Genomic DNA, 23,379 nt, shown 5'->3' on the forward strand with positions numbered 1-23,379 from the left:
GTTGTTGAACTATTCCTTTAAATGTACCCATGATGTTTGTTTTCTAAATGTATTTCAGGATTATTAAAGTCTTTGCATAGGTGTAGATTTCAAGATGGCATGTGCATTTGATCTCCCAAATAATGAAAATGAAAGCAGCAAAGAAGTTTTACTTTTACATTATTCAAGACATTGAAATTGAAATTTATGCAGAAAAGGGTCAAACAAGCTATGCCCTTGAGTCTATATGTTTAAATTTGACCACTTTTCGACCAACAAAATAATAGAACAAACAGATGCATAATTTAATACTGGCAGAACAAAACATATGGATGAAACCAAATGAAAAAGCAAATTATATATTTTTAAAGATTATTTTGAAAAGAAAATAACAATTTAAACAAAACATAGCATCACAGTGATTCACAGCCTATATGTAACTTTTAAATTATTCTTACATTGGAACTCTAATCCATCAGCACATTTCTCTGTGCAACATTTCACCCCCATTTCCTTCCTCTCTGTGCAAGTGCACCCCTTTGCCTCCCTCTGGTTGCTCCGTCAGCCCCGCTCTCTGCTCGGCCTCGGGTCACCGTGTCCTGTAAGGCTGCCGTGCTGGGATTTGCTTTTTGGCAGAGGAGAGGGGGACGTGAGGGGAGGGGAGATGGAGAGGGATAGAGAGAGAGGGAGGAGGAGTTATTTTGCTCTCTTCGTGCCTCCTCGCAAAGCTGCGTGCCTGTCTGCTCTTCTCGTGTGCATGCAAGATCGCGCAGGTTGCCCTCTGTTTGCCCCCATCTCTCTCTATCTCCCAGTCTCTCTCTCATGCCTAGCTCCCCGCTCTTAATCTCTCTTACAGCCTTTCGTTCTCTTTCCACTCTTTTTTTCAATCTCCTTTTCCAACCTGCCCCCTCTCATCAGCTCTTAGCTGCTTAAAATCCTGTTGCCCTCTCATCTTAATGATTCTACCCCCTTCCTTCTCTCTCTGTCTCTCTGTCTCTCCCTCTCTGTCTCTCCCTCTCTCTCTGTCTCTCCCTTGGTCTCTGTCTCTCTGAGTCATGCAGCGGGCACTGGCTGGGTTTGTTTGCCTGACTGCCCTCCAGGAATTGCTGCTGGCACACAAAAAGCACTACTTTGTAGACCTGCTGGCAAGGGTTAGAAGAGGAGGAAAAGAGCAGGAGAAGATGTGGAGGGAGGATGGAGGGGATGAGAGGAGAGGAGAGATGAGAGAGACAAGGACAGGATGGGGAGGAGGTGAAATGAAATTTAAAAAAAAAAAAGGGACAGAGAAGAGATGAGGTGGCAGAAAGTGGGACTGTGTGTGTGAGAGAAAGATAAAGGCATGCAGAGAGCGAAGTATGGCCTTCATAAGAGCAGCGACAGAACTTTGAATTATTCAAAGGAGTCAAGATTATTGTGTGTGATGTTTGATGCAGTCCCATAGCGACCATTTTTTCAGTGTGTGTGTGTGTGTTTCAACGTCTTATGTTGCAGCATTTGAAGTAAGACTGAATGGAGACCAGACTTCTAAAACAGATACAAAATCATTTTGGATACATGTATAATTTATTTGGATTTCACTGTATATTAACTTCAAATGTGCACTACAAACAAACACAAACATCAATTTGAATTAAGCCTATTAAAGTCTCTGATTTAAATTATTAAGTGTGTAAAATGTGGTTTTGAGCAAATTGTTTTTTTTACTTCTTTCAAAAACATAGGAGAATAAAGTAAAAGTAAAAACCCCAAACAAACAGAAATGGCCTGAAAAAAGTTCAGGAAAAAACATACTCGTTTCCCTTTAACATAATTTTAAATATTGAAATATCATTATTATGAACACATTTTCTGTACATCTGTATCTAATTTTTCATAATTTTATAACAATTCTTCCCCTCTTTTTAAACCTACTTTTCAGGTCATTTTCTTTGTCACATTTTACATCTCTCTCCTAACTGCTCATTAGTAAAAAAGTTACATGAAAATCACCAGAAAATAAGCAGGAAAAAGGAAGTTAAAAAAAGAAAGAAAGTGACCTGAAAAATTGCAGAAAAATAAATCTTTTTTTTCTTGCAACATAATTTTATATATAGAATTATATCAAACTTTTTCATAATTTTCTAATAATTCTCCCCCACTTTTTAAACCTTATTTTCTTTGTCACCTTTTACTGATGTCTTGCAATTTGCGTAAAATCTCTTGGAAAGTTGCTCATTGCCATTTTCCTCCAGGAAACCAAACCAGAGTTAAATAGATTGTGAAAGTCATCTTAATGCAGTACAAGAAAACTAGCACCGAACCAGGTTAAACATTGATTTGTAACATGCCATTTTGCATTGATTGAGGGTGTGCAAAACTAGCTTTTCTGTGGTTTTTTCCACCTCTAATAGGTAATGTTTTTACCAAGAAAAGCATCAGAAAATTGCATTTCTTAATGTTCTGCTGTACACCTTATTTCTGCACATAAGAATCAGTTACCTGGTGATGCATTCAGAAGTGACCTCCCGGTCAACACAGCTGATATCCACTTTTAAATTACGTACTGTAAACAGTTTTAGCAGAAGTGAATCATTCAGTATTTTTAAACTGGTGAGCATGTCATTGTGTCATATTTTGTGCTTTTTTTCCATCAAAAATGATGGTTATTTGTTGTTTTTTTATTTTTAAATAAGCCTATGATGTTTTCTTTTCTGTAGTATTGAACGCTGCTCTCTTCACCTCTGCTTTGCTGCTCTGGTCTGCTCAGCCAAAACTCTACACGCACACACACACACACACACACACACACACACACACACACACACACACACACACATACAGATACACATACACACAGGCTTCATACTGCAGCCCCATACTTCCGGCTTAAGCTTTCTCATATTGCTCTAATATATCTGTCACTCACATATGCCGGCCTGCATGCAGACACGCACGCAGGAGCTCTCATACATGTGTTTATTTTTTAGACTCACACTCACACAGACACATGTATCTGGAAATGTCTGAGCTTTGGTCCGTATTAACCCAATATCTCGTTCCCCTTCTCTCACACGCATGCACACAGATAAACACACTGCCATGCATGCACATATGTATGCACAAAGATACACACACCCACACACACCCACACACACACACACACACACACACACACACACACACACACACACACACACACACACTTCCTGCATTAAGCCCAGGTCCATATTGCTCCAACGATGCCCAGCTGCAACCAATGAACATTCCAGTTACTGTTTTTTCCCCCTCCCTCCCTCTCTATCATTTCAAATTTCAGCTCTAAGCCTTTAAAAGATCCAGCAGCCAAATATGGTCAGGCTTGTGTCATGAACTTTGCGCGACCTTCTAAAGCGGCATAGGGATCGTGACCTTTAAGACCCTGCCTGAGGCTGAGCTTTAGGCACCGTTCTGCATGACCACGGAAAGAAGTTAGATGTGCGAGTGCGTGTGCATACTGTCATGGTTAAGTCTGAGAGAGAGTTCATGACCTGTGACTTGCTAAATATTTCTGACCATTTAGTGGCTTGGTGTACTGTCTCTGCACACTTGGTTTATGGCTTCCTAATTATCTGCAGCGCTTATTTTTGTGTTCTGATTTTTTCTCTCTGCCGCTTTATAGCCTCCCCTCTATTCTGTAAAAGATTTAGGAAGCAGAATTGTATAGTATTGAGAAGTAATTCCCTCCAGCCAGCGAGTTTTTATTACTTAACAGGTGATGCAACCTGAAAACTAACTGAGCAGATCATATTTATGTCTTCTCTCATAAGACCAGGTGGGAAGGCATTACCACAATAGAGCTTTTTGTTGTGAAGAGAGAAGATGGAAATTTCCCAAAGCCCTTTGATGGGGCCACATCTTGTTTTTGCCACCCGAAACCACAAAAAAAAAAAACCCCAGCAGATAACACAAGTTCTTGTGCCAAGATGTGGCCTGAGGTGGATACCATAATGGTACCAAAATGCCTGAGTTTTATTGACATTTCCCTCTTGTATATTCCCCTCTCAAATTGTGGCAAGCAATGTCAGGATGAGCCATTAAGTACCAAACACTGTGCCTGATCTGTGCAGGTACAAAATTACAGCCCTTTTTCTCTGTGTCCATCTCTATCTCCTTTTCTCTCTCTTTGTCTTTTATCGTCATCTATCTCTCTGGCTGTGCTCCACCAGTGCTGCTGTCATCTCCTGTTTATCTAATTGGGGTTCAGAGGATTTGAATCCTGCAGGGAGAGGGGGACAGGAGAGGAGGAGGAGGAGGAAGAGGAGGAGGAGGCAGGGAGACAAAGAGACTTCAGGAGCAGGCCTATCAGGAGCCTGAACAGGCGGGAACACTCCAAACAAATTGAACTAATTTGTTTGGTGGTGCTGGTCTGCACCATCGGGGAGCTTGGAGGGTGGAGGACAGTCTGCAGTGTTAAACCTGCTGAAGGGTTCTTGGTGCGCAGGTTCACATCCTGGTAAGTCTACCAGTAACTTAAAGTCATGGCTTCATGGCCTTGCTAATGATACAGTGATCAGTATGCACATATTGTGAGGATCAAGTGAAGAAAAACACACTAACAGGGAAATGTGCTCGCTAATCTCTGGTTATAAAGTTAATTTTAAAAGCCCCAGCTCTCAAAATGTAAGTGATGCTTGTTTAGTTTTGTGATTTTGGTAGTCCATTACAATGCTAGCAGGTAGCTAACCTTGCTGTCAGCTGTGTGTTCAGTGTCTGAGTGTTGCTACAAAAACCGAAAGATAAGACAGAGCTGACAAACTCTGCTTCAGCCACATTTTGCTTCATTGTGAGCGACTGAGTGTTTTTACTGAGGAAGACCACTTCTCTGAGGAGGCAAAGTTAGCATGTTAGCTTTGGTGTTAGCTGTCTGACAGGTAAACAAAACATGCATTTGCTTCATAGGATGTGACTGGTGTTGTTGGGACTCTGAAACAACACAATGAAGAGTCATTTTGGGACTACAACACAAAAGCGAACCAATATTATTCAGTGTGCCAAGACCCATAATGAACAAGCATGAACTATAAAATGTTTATGTTGCAGCATTAGCTGGTGTCTTGTTTCTGCTCCATTACCAAACAGGGAGTTCAATCGAACAGTTATTAGCAACATGTCATCTCGGATCATCATGTGCAGATCTGACACTTCTCCTTTTATATTTATGTACATATGTTTCCCCCAATGATAGAAATTAAAGAAGCAGAGGACTTTTATTTGGACAAAATTTGAGACATTTATAAACTGATATATGTTGTTGTATACAAATTCACCAGAATGAGTGTTTGATGCTCAACATTTTCTTGAGGGGGACACACAAATGCCTCGTGTCATGTGTGTCCCCTCAGAATATTGAAACGAAACCTACACCCTTGGCCGGGATCCAGATAAGCGAGTGCAGCTAATGGTTGAATGCATGGATGGATGGATGGATGGATGTTTGATTTGCATTGAATAAGGCTCCTTGATGCAATTTTGATAACTGTATCATATTTTGATAAATGTAATATAGGCAGTGCAGTGGATCCGACATAATGGAGATGCATTCAGTTATTTCTTTCAGCACTTAAACCCTTGTATCGTCCTAATTTTCTGTATATTCTTATTGTCCAAGGGGTCAAAAATGACCTGCCCTCACTAAACCCCTAAAATAAAGCAGCTTGATTCAATTTTAAACCCCAAATTTATTTTGCATGAAGAAACAACGAGTCATTCATCACAAAGTTTGTGAATATCTAGGTTTTTCTCTTCACAGTGCAGAGACTGCATTTAATCAGTGAAATCCATTTGTTTTTTATAGACCTGTTATGATTGTTTTCTTTACTAAAGTAGAGGTTTACTGATATCATTATTATTATTATTATTATTATTATTATTTATTGCTAAATTGCTAAAGGTACTGCATAGGTGTTAACATTTTTTTTTAGTATGAAAGTTTGTGTGCATGAACTTTGCAGATGTATTTGTCTCTCTGTGTGTGTGTGTGTGTGTGTGTGTGTGTGTGTGTGCGTGTGTGTGTGTGTGTGTGTTTTGTGGTATGAAAATGATTTTATTAACTGCTGGATCAAAGATGACCCATAAGACATGATTTTTACCCTCTTGGTATACACCTTTCATGGAAGTCTGAACAAAGGCAGTGTTTCACTTTTTCTCATCAAATTTTCTATGCTGTTGAACATATTAGCAGGTCATTTTTGACCCATAAGAAGGTTAATTCAGTTGTGCAAATTGATTAAATTCTAAATAATTCTAGTCTATAAAATAGTTCAGAAGATGAACTAATAATTCATAATTTGTAACTTTAGTGTGTGCTAATGTGATGTGTTTCGACTTTTTAGATGTGTAGGATGAAGTCTGCATCTGCGTGCAGGATGTGCACCTGAGGGCTCCCTGAAAGCTGAAGGTATGTAAAGCTGTGCAATGTGGCAAATGTTGAAATATTAAACACAAAGCATCCAAATGAAGGGATAAATTAGGAAAAGCTGAATGATTCTGTTACAACTCTGTCGCAATGTTTTGCTCATTTAGCCCCTTTGTATGTACATATAATGTACAATTTACAGAAGTAATTAAAAGTGTAGAAAATATGATTGTCGCCACTCCCAAGAAAGCAGCATTCCTTTCTCTCTCTAGCAAAGTACTCTTGTTCAAATGCGTGAGAATCAGGTAGCTTCTGCTCACACCACTCGAACCATGTATAATGTGGCCTTTCAAGGAAGAAAGACAGGAAAGATGGCTTCTAATCAAGGACTTATTCAGGAGTCTTCCACCTTCTCACACAAGGTTGCGTGTAAAAGTCTAAGGATGCACATTTATGTGTGTGTTTCTATGCATGTTCATGTGCATCCGTCTGACTCTGTGTCTGTTTGGAGTTCAAAAGGTTAATTGTGCCATATGGAGCGTGCGTGCGTGCAGGCGCATGTATGCCAGGATGCATGCAAACCCAGCTCGTCTGTGCTGAGTTCAAAAGGTTAGCCGTGCCACAGGACTGTGGATCCTGCCTTAATAATTGAGGCTTAACAAGCACATGTTAAAACATCATGATCCCCTCCCCTCAGTCATGGCTCAGACATGAGAGCAGCGAAAACAGCTTGTTTGTCCAAAATCAATTATTCACCAGTTCATGTGCCCAATGTGAACCCAGTCTTCTTTCTCATTTACCTCGAGGCTTCCACTTTAGTAGCTATTACTGGGACTTTTTGTTACTTTTTTTTTTTTTTAAATGATTTGTTTGTAAATCATTAGCTCTTTATTTAAAAAAAAAAGTGATAGTTGGAGGAGCACACCTGCCTACTCACCTATTAGTCACCAGTGAAAAAACACCATCAGTTTCCCCGTATTTCCTCTCACAGGGAAGGTGTGATATTTCTCTCAGTCATACTGGAAACCTCAGATGATGGTGTAACTCTCATAGCACGACACACTTAAATCTAACCGTCATTCCTGTGCTGAGATTCAAAGGGAAAATCAGTAATATCAGTAATAACATTTCAGACCTCTTTTCAGTTCATCTTTTAGGGAATGGCCATATAAGGCATCAGCATCCGTTGCAAATGTTAGATAATACAATGAGAGCCAGTATTATGTAGTCTGTGCTTGCTGGATTATATCTAATGAATGACGTTACTTAGAACAGTGTAGGCTGACTTTAAAAAACGTTTTTTCAAATGCCACATTTAAACTCCAGGTGGTCTTCCCACAGTGTAGTAGAAGTCTGAGATTACATTTTCATCCAGCATTATTTGATCAAAAAAGTGACAATAAGGGTAAACTTTTGCTGCTAAACAGACAGGACTGCATCTGCCAGTTTCTAGACTATATTTATAGATGTATAAGTTTAGTAAGTGAATAGGATATACAGTTATCACTTCCAGATTCTTTTTCACGGTTGCATTTGATATCTAGATGATATTGTTGTATTCTGTCTGGGTTGGGTGCTACCAGAAACATTACATGTTTTTTCTTTATATAAAACCAAACTACTCTGCTTCAGTATTGGTGCTTAAAAGGTATTGTAATTAATTGGTCTAATTTTTTGGATTACTTATTTTGAAGTAGATGTTAAAGGCAATTAACAGTAAATAAAGGTACCATTTTATGCCTCCACACCAGAGACAGCCATGGCTGTAGGCGTTATTTTTTCGGGTTGTCCGCCCGTCCGTTCATGTACTTGTACGTCCCAGTCTCGTGATTGCAAAATTACAGGACCACTTTGAGGGGAATTTCTTAAAATGTGGCACAAAGGACACTAAGACTCAAGGATGAATTGATTCGGTTTTCATGGTCAATGGTCAAGGTCACTGTGACCTCACAAGATATGTTTTTGGCTGTAACTGAAGGCTTCAAACAAATATCAAATATCCACTTGAACTCAACAATGAACTGATTAGATTTTGCTGGTCAAAGGTCACTGTGACCTTGTGTCCCTCTTATTGTCGTGAGCACAATATCACACTAATTTTGGGTGACCTTCTCGAAACTGTATTGATTGTGTTGATCTATTGTGCTGCCAGGTTGAAGATGGTTGAGTAGCGTCCCGTCCCTGCCATAATCAGAGTATGTAGCTTCTTTGAAGCAACATCCATGTTTGAAGCATTGTCTACTGTAATGGCTACATGTGACATGAGTCACAATTGTAACTGCAACTTGACTGGTTCACAGAGGTGTATGAGGTAGAAAATTTTAGTTTTACTGTATGTTTCTTTTATATTTGGTACACAATTAGCATTTCACTCATACCTTATGAGTGAAAGTAAAATGAAAGAAGCAGAGAGTAATTTGACTTCATTGGAAACTGGGTTATGTTACTTTTTATTATTGTTACTGTGATGTAAAATGTTTTCAAAGTGACCTACTCAACCCTGGTTGTCATTTAAATGTCCATTATGTTCCTCTAGTGTCTGTGTCTGTGTCTGTGTCTGTGTCTGTGTGTGTGTGTGTGTGTGTCTGTGTGTGTGTGTGTGTGTGTGTGTGTGGGCAGTACAAACAGGCACACACAATGCAAACATTCAGCACAGCTGGCAACACCTCAGCTCTGTGAGGCCCGTGCACTGTGCCAGTGCTCATTCCCATGGCAACATTATCAAAAGTTCAGCAGCCATGTGGCAGCTGTCTTACATGTTCCAGCGAAATGGCCATTCAAATGTTGATTTGAATAAATATGCTCATCCTATCCATTCAAATTGTAATGTGTGGAGCTGTGGCTGAGAACACAGTGTGCAGAGAGGAACAGCATGCAACAGAAGAGAGCAGCCTGGTCTCTCTGGGTGTTCGGTAAGCCTACATCTGGGGATTTAGAGTCAGGGAGGAGTGGAAGGAGGGAGGAGGCAGGAAGGGTGAGGGCCAGCAGGGGCTCATTCCCAGTGTATACAGGTGGAATTAATGGGAAGCAACAGGAAAAGACTGAAATGTGCGCACACCTCCCTAAGGCCTCAAGGATTATAGTGCGAGCACACACACACAGGCTTTTCACAAATACTAGCTCAGTCTTGCAAAACTTACTCACATATGCTCATACATGGGCAATCTAGTTCACACAGACACTCAGAACATTATAAATCCGCTCCAATCCTTATTTACTCAGACTTGTGTACACCTTTGACAATTAGACTGTAGGGTGACTAAACTCTAGCAGTTGCCAAATGACGGACAGCGATGAATCAGCGCACCCATCCTGTTTTCACGCTCTGTACTGCAGAGTTTCTTAATATAATGGGCTGGGACTCAAACTGTGTCTGGCCGCTCCCGACATGATAAATGAACTTGTATGTCTTGTTCATCCATCCAAGTCTGTAAATCAAGGCTAAATGTGTTAGAGCCTATTCCTGTCCCCGAATGGAACAGAAGCTCCTCTGCGTCATACAGCAACAACTGTGTCCGCACTGGCAATTTTTATTTAAACAGCATATTTTATTGCAAGTAAACACATTTAATCAAACGTAAAGTACTGTCTCTCTTATGCATGACTCTGTTTTGGAAGCTTCCTGTGTCTCGTTACCTTATAGGGATGGTTACCCAATTCAATCATTATCTGTTCACCCTCATGCCTCTTTTTCAAGAATTTTCCAGTGTTTTTAAAACTATTTAAATAATATTTAGGTAGTTTAAGTGTTATTTTACTTCTTTTTTTCTAATGGTGCTATTAATTTGGCATGTTTTTATGCAAAAATAACATACAGTTCAAACATAGACAGACACACAATATATAGAGATTGCACTTGAGAAAAGCAATTGCAGGTGTGATTGCAAGGACATAACCTTTTATGTTTAAAGAGAATAAGAGAATCAAACTTTAACATTTTTGGGGGTTCATTCATTTTTCTATGCAGCATAGTATTTGAAACCATGTTTTCTAAGTTCAGTGTGAACATGAGGTACAGCTAATGTTAAGATGTCCTGAGACCTGCCAAATGTTACAATGACCTCCAAGTCACCATCAAACTGGCATCTGCAAAGCTGCTTTCTTTCCTGCTTACCTTCTGTCGTTTGTACGTCTTTGTATTTGTCTGTCTCCCCATGTCCCTGTCTGCTGCTGATCCCTGAGGCCAAGTGATGCAATAATAGGTTACAGGGAGGGAGGGGAATGCAGGATGGTGATGACAAGCGGGAGGGAGAGTGTAAATTCATCTTATCAAAACCATTTTGTTTTCGTCATCCAGGCCAGTGTGTAGGTATAATGAAAACAGCTCTCCCTGTCAGAGGGAAAAAAAATGCTGGTAGTGCTGGAAACAGAGGAAAATAATAAAGAAAAACCATAAAGAACAAAGAAAAAGTCACCATTTCCTGTCTTATGGGGAGTATGCTGGAGGAAGAGTGGGCACCATTGTGGGAGTAGGAGGGGGTATGTGTTTGAGACTGAGTGAGGCATGCGTACGTGCAGCGTGGTGTGTGAGCTTTGGTGGAGGTGGGAAAGAAAGAACAGGATGCACAGCCCTTGAGGAATGTGTACAGCCTGGTGGCACGTCTGTGAAACTCATCCCTCCCTCCTCTGCACCACTTTCTTTTTTCCCCTCTTCCCTCTCTGCTGTCCCTCCCCCCCTCCCTGTACAGGACATCAGTCACACAGGCAGTGAGAGGGGGAGATCTGTAAGCTGAGATAGTGAGTGAAATTAAAAGAGAGAGGATAAGTATGAAAGAGACTGGTGACGGACAGAGGGGAGAGGAAGGCCCTTTGGGATCTGGGACATTAAAAAAAGGTCAGAGAGATTGCATTTGAAGGGAGAGTGATAGATGGAGCGAGACCTAGACGACTGCAGCAAACGGGACACGATCCCATTATCACTGTGCGCCCTCAAACTACCCTGCAGTGACTCAAAGACTAAAGTTTCAGAGCTATACGTCACATCTTGCTGCTGTAGCATGAGTCACATACACAGGGAATCTCAGGGGAGTCCTGCGAATGACTACAGCTTAAAGCTCACGACTTCAAAGAATGACCTTTGTGTCACACACTGTTGCCTTTCCTTCACCTGCATTTGCCTGACTTCTAATTCTTCTTTTACTTCTGGAAAAATTCTATTACCAAACTGTGAAAATACTTTTTTTTACAGAGTAAGTAAGTATAATCAGGAAAATACATAGAGTAAAAGAAGTAAAAGTGACCAATTCAGAAAAAATCATGCCAACCATATTATTTAAAAAAAAAAAAAAACACTTAAAATACCTCAATATTAGTTAATTAATTATTAGAAATAAAAAACACACGCCAAATTATATTAAAAAGGGAAAAACATCGATTTATGATGATTTATTTACATATAAAAACCTCTAAATTATCTTTAAAAAAAAGCTTAAAAAACCCAAAAAATAGAACCCCCAACTCAAAATTATAAAAATGCAAAGAAACACTCAAAAAACTGTGATTGAGGAAAAAATAGCTCAGAAAAGTAGTTTAAAAAGTATTTTAAAACACCCCCATAAAGTTTTAAGTCATAAAAATTACACCCCCCAAAATTATTTAACATTTTTAAAATTTTAATTTTTATCAGAATAATTAGCAGTTAATTTCCTGAGAGTTGACTAAATAATGAATCAACTAATCATTGCAGCTGTACTTGTATAAATTATATACTAATTAATTTATTAAAAAACATAAAACATTAAACTCTTTTTATGCTTTTTTGCAAAGCAAAATCTGTAACTGACTGAAGCGTTCAGATAAATGTAGTGAAGTGAAACGTCGTGAAGTGAAACGTGCAATGTTTCCCTCTGAAATGTAGCGGAGTAAAAGCAAAACTGACATGAAAAGTAAGTACATCAAATTTGTACCTGAGTAAATGTACATAGTTACATTTCATCAGTGTGTTTATCTTACACTTGCACCTTTACCTCCTAACTCAGTGTTATGTATCAGCCCAGATCTTTTTTATGTGATAAGTAGCCTTGGGCATGTTCCCTTCCCATTAATTTCATTCACATTCTTTTCCCATGTAAAAACTCAGCCTCCTCCATTTCCCTCTTGCACCCCCTCCCCTCCTCTTCCCTACGCCCCCCGAAAACAGCTGCTCTCCATTCGTCCTGATTTTCCTGGAGACCAGAACAGAACAGACCATGTAGCAGAACAGCACAGACTGCACTTTATTTACTGTGCTGCATGCTGCTTAGCTCTATCTGGCTAACTAGCCACAGCAGGCCTGCATTCCTGCCATCTGCAGTCAGCCTGCAAACTCTGTACCCTACTTTGCAATTCATTGCTAAAGTGACTCACCTTTCATGTCTTCATCCAGTGGTGTAATGAGCTGGATGGTTGCATTTTCAGCCAAATTACCTACTGACCTACAGAACACAGGAGGCACAGGAGATGCATTAATGTTAAAGCACTAATTTTCTTATGTTTATAATTAGCTTTGAAATGTATCCTAAAGTCATAGTGATGCCCTGTGAATGACATATAAATCGCATGGTATGATAATTCCCAAAATTGCTTTACTCATCATGAGTCAGCACCTCAAACCCTACTTCCAATTATATGTGATGCATTATTCAACAATGTCTATAAGAAAACAATTAAAAACACCCTGGTTACTTTGTGTGAGATTTAATGTACTAAAACTGGAGTCAACTTCCATGTACTCACTTACTTGGCCATTAAAAGCTGATTCAGATTCTGAATCTGCTATTGCTATAATATTCAGTAATATATGTATATTCCAGTAAAAGACACAAGTTGTGGAAATGTCAGAGCCTGTAAACAATGACCGCTGCTACAATGTATGACTCGTGTGCCCATGTCTTGTATGAATGGCTTGGTCATCAGAGTGTAAAATGGTCCCATGTGAGTCAGCCCCATGATGGGAAACACTGACTGAACAGAGGTCCCTGCTGTAGAAGAGGTATAAGATGCAGTAAAAAATATAGAAATGTTTGCAGCAGAAAAACATGTAAGCATGTAAACTAGGGCTGTCAGTGTCATCTGTTAATCGCGATGCATAACACATACTTTTTTTTTAATCGCGTTAATTGCAGACCGACATCCCTGTCCTTAAGAAGCTGTGCCAGGTGGATTCAGTATTATCAACAATGCTCGTGTCTCAGGAAGGATGCTGAATAACACTCCAAAGTTAGGCTAAATTTTGGCAATTAAAAAAAGCATGGTCATTTCACAGGGGTCCCTTGATCTCTGACCTCAAGAAATCTGAATGAAAATGGTTCTCTGAGTACCCATGAGTATCCCCTTTACAGACACGCCCACTTTATGCCAGTCCGCCTTAATGTAAACACACACTTTATATCTTTGTCTGTCAGTCCTCACTCAGACTTGTTTGATTTTTGATTGACTCTCAGCATCTTTGGATTCACTTCGTTGAGTTGTTATTTGTATTAAATGTGCCTGTGACAAGGGTTGTCTTACATCTAAGATGGTACTTTTGTCAGTATTCTAGATATTTATCCATGCTGTTTCAACATATTTTTGTCTGTTTTTAAATCTTATCCACAAGAACAAATTACACTAGAATAAGGCTGCCTCTCTGAGTGCTACATCATTTCTCCTCCACTTGTGTCTTTCATCAGTCACATATAATCCCACAATAAAACTAAACATTTTGAAGTCAGATGGTGCAGTAATGAGAGCCTGAGGTTACAGGTTTGATCACTGATGTCAACAAGAGCTGCTACATTGAGTCAATTGATATTTTAGCTGAGAGATTTAGTCTGTAAGTTTTTTGATATATTAATTGTTCTGCATTTTTTTTTTTTTTTTTTTTAAAGAAAAATGACTAGATCATGTGAGACTAGCTTCTCAAATGTTGGTCTTCTATAAACCCCTACACATAGCCTTTTTAAGGCAGTAATTTTGCAACGTTATTGCTCTTTGCCATTCTTTATAAAAGGTGCAAAGGAAAAGGACAGAGTTGTCTTGCTTTTCAGCTAGCAGTGGCAGTAGTAAAAGTGCCAAATTCACATCTGTGTAAAAGGGACAGCCAGCAGGATAGGACTATTAACATGGTGGGTGTGACATTTTGACAACATGTTAGGCATGAAAACCACTGGGAGGATTAAAAAGCAGATAGTAACAGTTAGCAGCTATCGCAAAGAAGAAGAATTGCAGCCAAAAATGTCTGCAAATTGGGAAAACAATGAGGCCCTGGAGCTCCTTAGCCTCCGAGCAGAGGATGAGATCAGCTGCTACAGAAGAGGGACGGTAAATGATTGTTATTGCCATGTTGTGCCATTGTTATCATTTAGGAAGCACTGCCGACACATATGTTATATGTCACATTCGAAGCCAAGGCTGATGCGTTACATTTCACACTTTTCAAGCCTCAGTTGCTTCCACGATGCCAGCATGTTGCTTATAATCACATGCTGGGGCGGCATGGTTGTTGTTTGGTTCTGTGTGAAGGAAAGAAAATGAGACATTAAGAAGGGACTTTGATGTGGCCCTATTGCGTGATCTCTGTGTAAAAAGAGTTTTGGTTACTGAGTCTATCAGTGTCAGCTGAAAACAAGAGGCTGTAAGTGAAAGAAGGTCAGTAACACAGCCTGGCTCTGTCATTTGTCTGTGGTGTAGTTTCGTAAATGTTTGTTGTTATATCTTTGCTCTTGTAGCCTTGACAACAAGTCTTGGGGGCATCATGGTCCCCAATCATCTGATACTGTTTTGGCAGTCACAATGTCCTGCCTGATTGAACTGCGCTCACACACTGTAGTTTGACAAGGTGCTAAAAGCGGGGGTTACAGGATATTGGTGGGCTTGGGGCTACGGCGTCTGGTTCTCTGGGAAGTATCCTGCACACGCCCTAAACAAGGGAGATGGAGAGAGAGAAATACCAGACCTCGAGGAACAGATCTCTGTATTCACTGGGGACACGGTTACCTGCTCTGCTCTGTTTCTAGTCCAAACTCTCACAGCATTTCTGTTGTGGAGGACGGTGGGTGTTTCGGGTCATTTTCACTGACTCAGTCTTAAGCTGTTTGTACTTACAAGCCAACTGGTGTTTACTGCCAAACACAGCTGTTCGGTGAGACGGAGATTGTGGGGTAAAGTGGAAAGCAGCATGAAGGGCAGGATATACATTTTCATTACTGCGGCCTGTTAGTCTCTAATAGCAGAAGGTCTTCGAAATATATTTTTGACATTATAGGACAATGAAATGGGATAAAAAACACTGTTACTGTATAGCAACTGATGATACTTTTGTGGGTATTTTGAAATGTATTTCTCATGTTAGAATAGATTGCTCATTTAGTCATTCAAAATGCTATTCCTTTGTTTCCATGTTTTGACACTAGGTTCTGCATATGACAGATAACATAGCCTAGCACTGCTGCATTTCTTTTCTCTGACATTGCAAGTTGCCCTTGTACCAGATGCTCCAAGTCAAGCCTTCAACACAGCAAAGTCAAAAAAGCTTTGTGGTAATTTTTCTGTAGCTGACCTATAACCTCTTCGGCATGTGTGTCTTAGCAAAAGACTTCAACATTTTGGGTAGATAAATAAAGTTTGCTTTCTCTCCAAGTTCGATGATAAGATCAGCACTACCATCACATTTATCCAATAAATAATGCCAGCAGTTGGTTAGCTTCATATCAATTTAACATAAAACACTGACACAAATGACGTTGATATTTTGTTGATTTTAAGTTGTGTTGTTAAGTGACCAAAATCCAACATATTCCAAAATACCTCATGCCAACGTCATCTTGACATAGAAGCATTTAGTCATAAGATATAGTAAACAAAACCTAACTTTTACAAAACGTCATAATGTTAGCATCGACACAACATGGAAATCTAACGTCGTTAGACATTTAAATTATTTTCAACCCGATTTTCATTCCAAACAAAATATTTTTGTGTATTGCAAGTCGGACATCTTTCTGACATCCTATTGACGTCTAGTTATAGCTGGGTGTGTTAAAACGTCTCCACTCAAATGATACATAGATTTAACCCTTTGTGTACCCAGATCTGGGAAAAAACTGGAACTGGTAACGTAATGTTTTAAGCAATATTCAGCCCTTCTTCAGGTAGAGCCAGGCTAAATGTTTTTCCCAGTCTTCCAGTCTTTCATGTGAAGCTAAGCTAACCAAAGCTTAGCTTAATGGTATCAATCATCTCATCTAACTCCAGTGAGGCAAATATTGAACTATTCTTTTAAATGATCACATTCACCAAAGCAAGATATAAAATCTGGCCCCAAACCTGGACCCTAATGTTGGATACAGATTACCATGTTCAACTACTTCCTGAGAGCACGAAGCTCACAGATGAGACACGTTTTTTTTTCTCTTCCCTTCTTTGTAGACGTATCAGCACAATCGGCCTACATCTGGTGCTTGACCGGTGAAAGCAGGTGGGAGAGCCGTGGGTGTCTTTCACACGAGAGGTGAGATGGAAAGCCCAGGACGATGTCATTCTCCGTCCTCCCTCTGTTCCGATTTCTTCTCCTGCGTTGGCGTGAATCCGCTCTCGGCTCCAAGGGCAAACAAAAAGAGAAACTGCAGCAGGTTGTCAAGGCAACACAGGAGCCCCCCCCCCCTACACACACACACACACACACACACAGATGCACACATACAGGTGATGTATATGTAGTTTGCTCAGACGTGTGTGGCGAATACGTCATCTCAGTTCTGTTTGCAGCGTGAGTGCCTGTAGGATGGAGCTGAGGAACCTTTCACGATTTAGCTGATAAGTGGGAATCTAAAGTTGGCAGCATATCATGAGCTTTATTTATACAACACCGTATCTTTAGTCTCACAGCTAGTGCTCTACTTTAACACAGACTTTGGAAATGATGTATTAGTCGCAGTGTCCAACCAGAAAATCACATCCTCGAATAGAATTCATACTGAAAACATATTGATGTAACTTTGTATGTTTCCCACGAGTTCTTTGAGATGGATTTTTGAATGCCTGATTGTTTGAACAGTGTTTTCTATTCTAAATAACAAGACATTTATCATTACGCTGCTCTTCTTCTTAACCCCTAAAGAACGTGGTTTTGATAATCTGTCATCTCTCTCTCTGTCTCTTTTTCTCATGTGTCATTCATGTGTCGCTCTCCCCCCAGAGAGCCCTGAGATAGTTTTAATGGCTGGGCGTGCCCGCGCTTCACATGCAAATGTGGGGAAAGTAACGACCAGGCAAAATCAAGAGAAAGATTCAAAACAAATGCCTAATTAGTAGCTGGGGATTCAAATGGAGCCAACAACACCACAGCCAAAGAGAAGGGGAGTCGAGAGAGGGAGAGTGATATAAATGTCAGGTTTTAAAGATGTGTTAATGTGCACTTTCTGCTACACAGAAAGCATTCATGGCTGGCTTAGGGGGTTTTGTGTGTGTGTTTGTGCGTGTGAAAGCCAGTGCGCACATCTGTGTAAGTGTGTGTATGTCAGCTTTTTTTCTTACGTGTGTCTAGCTGTACGTGTTGATTAACTACGATATGCAGACAGCATTACCTAAGGGGAAATGGATCTGGAACAGCCCAAATGCAAACACCTTGCTTAACCATGCAAAAGATCAGGCTGACACTGTCAAGTTCAGCATTCGCTGGCAGATTTAATGATCAAAGGATTATAGTGCGATCTTGGATTGTAGCCTGGGATGAATTAAGGATTCATTTGGTAGATGTTAACTATGAAGAATGGATTAAGCAGGTATAGAAAGGCAAATATGGAGGGCAAATACGGAGAAACCGAGGGATGAAATCAACCTGAGCCTACTTGCTTACAAGGCGAGCAATTTGTCTTTTTCCCGCCTTCTTACTGCATTAAGAGAGGAAATGCTACGCCTGCGTGTTGGCAGCCCCACCAGAGTCAACAACAGACAAAACAATATGAGTGACGAAATTAAAATGAATAACTTTGTATATAAGCAGGCGGCCAAATCCCTGTACACCCTCCAAGATCCCAATCCTTATAAACTCTCCCCCAGTCTCTGCCAAGTCTAATTTGTTCACTCTGTTTGTGTTTCTGTTTGGAGCGATCTTGATTAAGACACACACCCCTCCAAAGGGCTGGACCAACTCCTTATCTTACAGCAAGGAAGTGAGGAAGGAACCATCAACACTGACACAAAGGGTGGGCCACTTGCGATGTGAGTCGAGTATGTTTTGGTTTATGCAACTTTCCACTAGCTGTGAGGTCTAGAATTTATCTTATTCTAACAACCATGGGGCTGTCCACACTTTTTTTTTAAGTGGGCACTGAGCATTACATCATTCATACAAAGCAGGTGGTGAGAGATGGAGCTGCACAGGATATAATGCTATGTGCAAGAACCAAACTATCAATGCACAAACACCATAATGTGATCATGCTTCAAGACTATATTGCATGCAACAAGGCATGACAAAAAATAAAAAATACATTTAAAAAATCTATATGCACACATGCACTGCATGTAAATCAATATACAGACGACTGTGTAGATCTATGCTTTGCGTAGAAGTATGAGTGCTGCACATGCATGGTGGAAAATAAATCTCAAATTCTACCTACTTTTATATTTTCAGATTTTTAACACAGTTAATTCACATTTTTGAGTACATTGCATAATTAAAGCAGTGTTTGACTTAAATGGAAAGGTTCGATCTTTCTAGAAATGTGATTTTTTTTTTCTTCTTTTTTTGGGGCTGGGGGGGTCATTTTCAAGATTAAAGACTAAATGCAGGGGAAAACAGCTAGCCTGGCTTTGTTTAAAAATAATAGCCTAACAGAACTTTTAAAGATCATTAGAAAGTGCAGCACATAACGTCCCTTAAAACCATAACTAATATAACTAATAACTAATAAAAAAGGAAGCAGGATGTGACAGAGAGAGAGTTAAGAGGTCAGTAAAAGAAGATAGTGTTTGAAGTACACAGGAGGTGAAAAGATAAATACAGTGTCAATGACAGAAAAACAAGTGAGGGCTGAAGATAAGGGGCAGGTGTTAATGAATGATTAGTGAAAGTAAAGATGTAGAGGAGAACAAGGGAAAAAGGATGTTAAAATGTGAGTAGGACAAGTGGTGCTCCTCTTCCTTTCAGCAGGGGTGGTCCTCTGGCTAGATAACCCCAGCCAGACAGCCGTGGGTGATAGAGATCAGATTGAGATGACAGACTGGAGTGCTGCCCAGAAACACACACACACACACACACATACATACACACAAAGTAATGAGGAGCAAATTAAAAAAGCATTCTGTAGAAAGAATAGAAAAAACAGCATTCTTTGTTGTTTGTCTCTCACAGGAGGAGAAAACGAAGTGAGTGAAAACAGAAGGCTGGAAGTTCTTTGTTCTGTTAAACAAACATGTCAACTTCCCAGAACTGTCTAGTGAACCTGCAAGATAAATGCTTATACCGTTTTTCTGCACTCAAAAATGTCCTTTTGCTTATCTTCTGTCTACCTTTTACAGCTTGTTATCCTTTGTCTTAACAAAATGTAAAAACAGTTATTCTTCATGTTATAAGGATAGCTCCAACTAAGCATAGATAGAAACAGGTATGTAAAGGCTGCATAAAAGAAAGGTTATAATTGTGCGCTCTACATTGGTTTGGGTTTTACCTTACAAGTCGAGACTACTTTGTTTCCCTTGGGGAGTTCTACTGAGGAAGAGTAAATATTTCTTGTGGTGTGCCCCAAAGTTCAGGCCTGGGCCCCTTTGTTTTCTGTTTGCTTGTTGCCAATAGGCAAAAATATTGCGTAAACATAGCATCTGTTTCCACAGCTATGCAGATAACACAGATTACTACATCTCTGACTTGATGATCTGAGCGTTGCGAATTGCATTTCAGAAATTAGTGATTGAAGCCTCCAAATTTTCTTCAGTTAAATGAGGACATTACATATTTTGGTTATAAAGGAACACGAGAGAATACAGCTGACAGCAGATTTCTCAACACTACATCTTTGTGCTCTTTTGGGCTGTCTCAGACAAAAGATAACAGAAACGTGGCGATGTCTTTAGTTGTGGTTCTAAAATGGTGATTGTGTGTTGCAAAGTAAGAGAGGTTCAAGGATGGCTGTCAGTTGTGCGATAAAAAACCAAGCTCCATTTGTTTGTTTACATTTTTCTTTACCACTGCAGCAGTGTAGATGAATGGCACACACCAACAGCGTTTTGTTCATGTGTGCTGATGTCGATGGACATAGGTTGTAGCCTGCGTACCCAAGTTTATTAAGATCCATGTCGCAGAGTGTGACGTGCACTTAACTTTTAAAATGCAAAACTTCTACAGTCTGCAGGAGGCTTTAGAGTCTTGGGGTTGACTTTTGAGAGCAAATTTGGAACATCCAAACTTCATTCAGTTATTTTTGACAAGAGTCTTGTAGGACTCACAAATTTATCTGCAATTTGGTAGCAACAAAACAGAAAACTGCCACCATTTGCAGTCTATGTATACAGAGTGCTATTGTGAAACAGGCTCCAGATGTTCAGATTTGACAACTGTGGCCTTGATGACATATCTCAGCTTCAGTTGATGTTGCATTATCAATAAAGCAAAGCGACTGTTGCATCCTATTTACTCAAGATGCCTCAGAGACCACAGTTAACAGCAAAGAAGCTGTCCACCATGTGTGTGGTTGTATGTGTGTCTACAGACAACGGTGGCCTTTGTTTGAGTATTTTGGCTTAATATCTTGTCATTGCTTAACTTATGTTATTCACATTGGAACTACCTCAGGGATTCATGAACCCCCGATCCTGCTGACAGAGTAAAAACGTGCAGCTCAGATTGGAATTTATGAGCAGGGGATAAGCGTGTAGATACTCGGTATTTTTTCCACTTAACTCCACCTTTCCGTGAGGATCTCTCCATGCTTGTGTGTGTGTGTTTTCGTGTGTGTGTGTGTGTTTGTATAACGTGTGAGAGCCTCTATCCCAGAGGTCATTGTCTCTGGGTCCAGACGGCTCCGACTCAGGTTCTCAGTGTGGCTTCACTAATCTGCCGTAATTATGTCTCACAGCCAGCTCACTCACAGTCACACACATACATTGACTCCCTGTCTCCTTCTTCTCTTTTTTTCCTCTCTCTTTCTCGCTGTCTCTCAGGAGACCAGAGTCGTGGTCGCCTCAGGATGGCTAGCGGTGCATGTGTGTGTCAGTGGGGCTACTACCCTGCCGACACACAGCTCAAAGGACTCCCTTCACAGCTTCAGGGAGAAAACGAGAGACGCAAATGCCTTCGTGACTTGCCATATAGTGAAAGGGGTTTCCAACGCGAGAGTCATCAGCTGCACGCATTGCACTTACCTCCCCCGTCCTGCCACTGTGACGCATATCTTCCTTGTGTTTCGTCAGCAGTCACGCCTCAGGGTGTGTGGTGACGCAGAGGCTGTGTGGGCACCCTAAATGTAGACTACCTGACCAGGTTCATTTGAGTTCAGCTTAAGGGGAAACCCTTACTATAAAAAATGTATTCCCTCGAATCACAATTTGGTAATTATAGTTAAATGTTTTTAAATAAGTTACAAATACACAGTGATTGGTTAGACTTTAAAACTGCATTTTTTTTCTTAATATTTTGGTAGGTTTTGCTGTCTTTCTTATAGGTTATGTCATTGCACTCACCAAACTAATTACTAAGATTTAGTAATGCAGCAACATCACTGAGAGGGACAAACAGGAAAGGAAATGAGCAGTCAGATGATCATACAGTTTACATACATACAATCTCCTGAGCTGAATTTGGAAGAGAGAACAAAGATGTATTATTACCCAAACTGTAATCATCACAGTTTACCTCCAGATAAATAGCTTTGGGCATTTTGGCTGAATTATTAGTTTGTTTACAGTCTGTCTGATCATCTAAGTACTCGAGTTTCTTACCCCGTTGGACTTGTAGTAATGTTGCCATATTATTATAAACCTGCAATTACTCTGGTTAATGCAATCTTCAATACTAATCGGAAAAATGACCAGACCACACTCTGATAAACTAAAACTATCCAAAAAAGTAAAATTAATCATGCCAGATGAATATCCTGTTCGATTTTTTTCTCTATGTATCCTTTCTGTCTCCCACTTTCTCACTGTGAAGCATTCATTGTACCATTCCACATGATCCTGCAGTTTTTGCACAATAGTAATAAATTATCATCATAACAAAAGGAACGACCCATGAATTCATTTGAGGATGAACAGCTGAATCTGCAATTTCCATCGTCATTGTTTGTACAAAACACTGAAACCACTCCCTCCTTAACCATGAGCATGACTTGTGAACACATAAAATGTGTATCTTTGGTTTTGCCACCAAAACAAACAGTTTTCATGATACAATAAATCTAAAACTAGAAAATGTAGGGATACTACCACAAGGACAAAGCTGCAACCATCATAGAGTATGCAAGGTCACATTTGTGGGACACTTTTCACACAAGGCACAGAAAACAACAGCAATAATCCAAACACACTCTGACGACACCCTTAAAGTAGAACACACAGCATATTTGGAGATATCAGGGTTCATCCTCGCTGTACAGCATTAAAAAAAAACAACCCACAGTTATTTAGTTGTATAGTTCAGATCCCAATGGATTCCAATGGACACAACTTTTCTAGGATGTCTAGATCTGTGATGACTGCCATGTGACTCCTTCCAAATGCACAGACTTATTTGATGGGATGTCTGTAAGCCAATCACAGTGTTACACATCATCTAAAGTGGACTGTAGAAGAGCCAATCCCCTTTTTAAACAAGCATGGACAGCTGTGAGGAAAGGAGGAAGCACAAGGAAAGTTTCAGTCTATAAATCATATTGTTTAACATAATTTGTGTTAAAACTCTGTTAAAAGTAAACAAAATATGTTATATGACTTATAAATCTACAAACAGCCTATGCAACATTAACAGCTTTTACTCAGTTTTTTCCCCAACAAAAATATCAATGTCACTGGAAAATGAATAGGAGAATAGTGTTTCAACAGGGAAATGCTTTTCTGATTTGACTTTC

At 39.9% G+C, this 23,379-nt stretch overlaps 1 long non-coding RNA gene across 1 annotated transcript; it reads left to right on the plus strand.

The window, feature by feature from the left end:
- Positions 1–4,384: 4,384 nt before the first annotated feature.
- LOC121942804 lies at positions 4,385–22,480 on the plus strand. The gene is made up of 3 exons (XR_006105829.1): positions 4,385–4,450; positions 6,330–6,394; positions 21,476–22,480. It is a non-coding gene; the product is annotated as an uncharacterized LOC121942804 (long non-coding RNA).
- Positions 22,481–23,379: the final 899 nt, after the last annotated feature.

The sequence above is a fragment of the Plectropomus leopardus genome, chromosome 5, assembly GCF_008729295.1.
Source record: "Plectropomus leopardus isolate mb chromosome 5, YSFRI_Pleo_2.0, whole genome shotgun sequence".
NCBI classification, from domain to species: Eukaryota; Metazoa; Chordata; class Actinopteri; order Perciformes; family Serranidae; genus Plectropomus; species Plectropomus leopardus.